This window comes from Myotis myotis, unplaced genomic scaffold (assembly GCF_014108235.1).
Source record: "Myotis myotis isolate mMyoMyo1 unplaced genomic scaffold, mMyoMyo1.p scaffold_m19_p_3, whole genome shotgun sequence".
NCBI lineage: Eukaryota > Metazoa > Chordata > Mammalia > Chiroptera > Vespertilionidae > Myotis > Myotis myotis.
This window is the reverse complement of record NW_023416335.1, coordinates 173,878,844-173,881,851: the sequence shown is the minus strand read 5'-3', so window position 1 is coordinate 173,881,851 and position 3,008 is coordinate 173,878,844. Positions and strand designations below refer to the sequence as shown.

Sequence of the window (3,008 nt, the reverse complement as noted above, 5' to 3'; positions counted from 1 at the left end):
ATTGGGACTATTCAGAATACCTACTTAGCCCTTGGGCTTGAAATCATGAAAATAACTATATTTTTTCTTTTCCAAATGTCTTTCTGATTCATAGTCACAGTACTAAGCTGAAAGAACCACTAGTTTTACTCATATGGGACCTTATAATTTTGTGGGGGCCTTATCACAGAGTTTTAGAGTTGGAAAGGATCCCCAGAGTAATTGAACCAAGCTCCTCTCGGCTCTGCTTTTGAATCTTTGCTACTGAAAGGATTTTACAGACAGAAGAGTCAGTTAAGGGGAAGAGGGGTCCATGGAGAGGAATGCATACATAATGGGCAGAGACAGCTCCAAGCCGCCAGATTGTTTACAAGACTGTTATAAAATAAGGGGAAGAAGAGGAGGGGGGCAGCAGGTGAGCTTTGGAACTTTGAAACTGACACCATGCAGGGAAAGGGGGAAAGTGGCCAATTAGGAAAACACGGGGGACATAAAATAAGGAAGGGTCCAATAAGGATGAACAGACGAAGACGCTACTAGCATTTATAAACCCGTAGACAAAGAGACTCACAGGACTAGGCTCTTTCCCATTTTGGAGAGAGAGAGAGAGAGGGTTCTCCATTTTGGGGACCCCTCCCCAGCAGGAGTTTGTATACACTTGCTATAAACTTCCACACTTTTGCTTAAAATCTTTTAGTCCGAGAATTTTATTCTTCAAACTGTAAGACAAGAACCTGCGAGAAGAGTCCAAGCTTGCCATTTGGGGTATCACTACCACGTTCACAGCAAGTGGTGTACATTTTTTGCTTAAACACATCCAGTGACAAGGAAATCACTGGCTCACCCTTAAGTCTGAACATCTCCAGTTGTTATAAAATTCTTTTTTACTTCATAAATATGTGATAGTTTATAACTTCCATCTTTTTATTCTGTGTGGCTATTGGAAGGAAAAAAATAATTTGTAAAAGCAATTGTCCTAAGTAAATCAAATATAAGAATTAGATTCTTGCCTTTTTACAAAGATGGTGCCGAAAGCTAAGAAGGAAGTCCCTGCCCCTCCCAAAGCCGAAGCCAAAGCACAGGCTTTGAAGGCAAAGAAAGCAGTGTTGCAAGGCGTCCACAGCCACAAAACGAAGAAGATCCGCACGTCACCCACTTTCTGACGGCCAAAGACACTAAGGCTCTGGAGGCAGCCTAAATACCCTAGGAAGAGCGCTCCCAGGAGAAACAAGCTTGACCACCACGCCATCATCAAATTCCCCCTGACTACCAGTCAGCCATGAAGAAGACAGAAGACAATAATACACTAGTGTTCATTGTGGATGTCAAGGCCAACAAGCACCAGATCAAACAGGCTGTGACGAAGCTCTATGACATTGATGTGGCCAAGGTCAACACCCTGATCAGACCTGATGGTGAGAAGAAGGCATATGGCTCCTGACTATGATGCTTTGGATGTTGCCAACAAAATTGGAATCATCTAAACTGAGTCCAGCTGCCTAATTCTAAATATAAAAATTTTACACTGTAAAAAAGAAAAAAAAAAGAATTAGATTCTTTTCTGTGTAGATAAGAAATATAAAGACAAAACTTACAACAAATTTAAAATAAAATGGTGTTTCCTGATATTTTTCTGACATGTAAAGTAATTTATTCTAATTTATCAAATATTAAAATTAAGAAGAATATAATTCGCCCAGCCACATAGCTCAGGGTTGAGCATTGACCTATGAACCAGGAACTCATGGTTTGATTCCCGGTCAGGGCACATGCCCAGGTTGTGGGCTCGATCCCCAGTGTGGAGCGTGCAGGAGGCAGCCAATCAATGATTTTCTCTCATCATTGATGTTTCTATCTCTCTCTCTCCCGCTCACATCCTTTCTGAAATCAATAAAAAATATGTTTTTTAAAAAGAATATAATTCATTTTAGTTAGTATAGTAATGAGTGGCCCAGGTAAAGGAATATGAAGATGAAAAAAATGTGAAACAAATGACTGCAGGTAAGTGAATTTTTAGTTGCTTGAACAATTTTTAAGTTAGAGCAAGCTCTCTCAATTAGAGAACTAAGGTTTATACTTGAATTTCTCCTGGAAAATATAGTTATTAATGCCTTAGACCAGCGGTTCTCAACCTGTGGGTTGCAACCCTTTGGGAGTCGAACGACCCTTTCACAGGGGTGGCCTAAGACCATTGGAAAACACATCTATAATTACATATTGTTTTTGTGATTAATCACTATGCTTTAATTATGTTCAATTTGTAACAATGAAAATACATCCTGCATATCAGATATTTACATTATGATTCATAACAATAGCAAAATTACAGTTATGAAGTAGCAACAAAAATAATTTTATGGTTGGGGGTCACCACAACATGAGGAACTGTATTAAAGGGTCGCGGCATTAGGAAGGTTGAGACCCACTGTCTTAGACAAAGATATAGAAATCAGGTCTATCTAATTTACAGTAACAAATCTGGGAATGGTTATTGCAGTACTGTGGGGCACCTTACTGAAGCCTGAGATTAAAAGAATTATACACTTACAAAAATATCCTCCAATTTTGTGAACCAAATGGAGAAGGTAATACAAAATCTACAATAAAAAAACCATATATATATGGCTCCAATTTGGCCAGTCTGTTTGCATGTCATCATCAGCTCTCATAAACCCACTGGTTTATCGATGAAGTGGGGTTGCGGGGCATTCAGTGGCTACCCTGGCCTGGGAGCTGCAGGCTGCTTGAAAATGATTGTTCCCCTTGCATAATAATGTGGGGGGGTCATAAAACAAACAAACAAGAATAGTCTGTCTTATTTAAATTTTGATATTTTGTATATCAAAACTTTTTTTGCATAGATTTTTTTTTTAAATATTGCATAAAATATTACTTGCTATCTTGAAGCAATATCTGTACTTCCATGTTCACTGCAGGATTATTCATAGCTAGAGGCCCTGTGCATGAATTTGTGCACTGGTGGGGGACATGGCCTGCAGGGATAGGCCCGCTGTGGGAGCACCACTCAT

The 3,008-nt window shown here is 39.4% G+C and overlaps 1 pseudogene; it reads left to right on the top strand.

The window, feature by feature from the left end:
• Positions 1–1,001: 1,001 nt before the first annotated feature.
• LOC118651385 lies at positions 1,002–1,514 on the top strand (annotated as a pseudogene).
• The last annotated feature ends 1,494 nt before the right edge of the window (positions 1,515–3,008 follow it).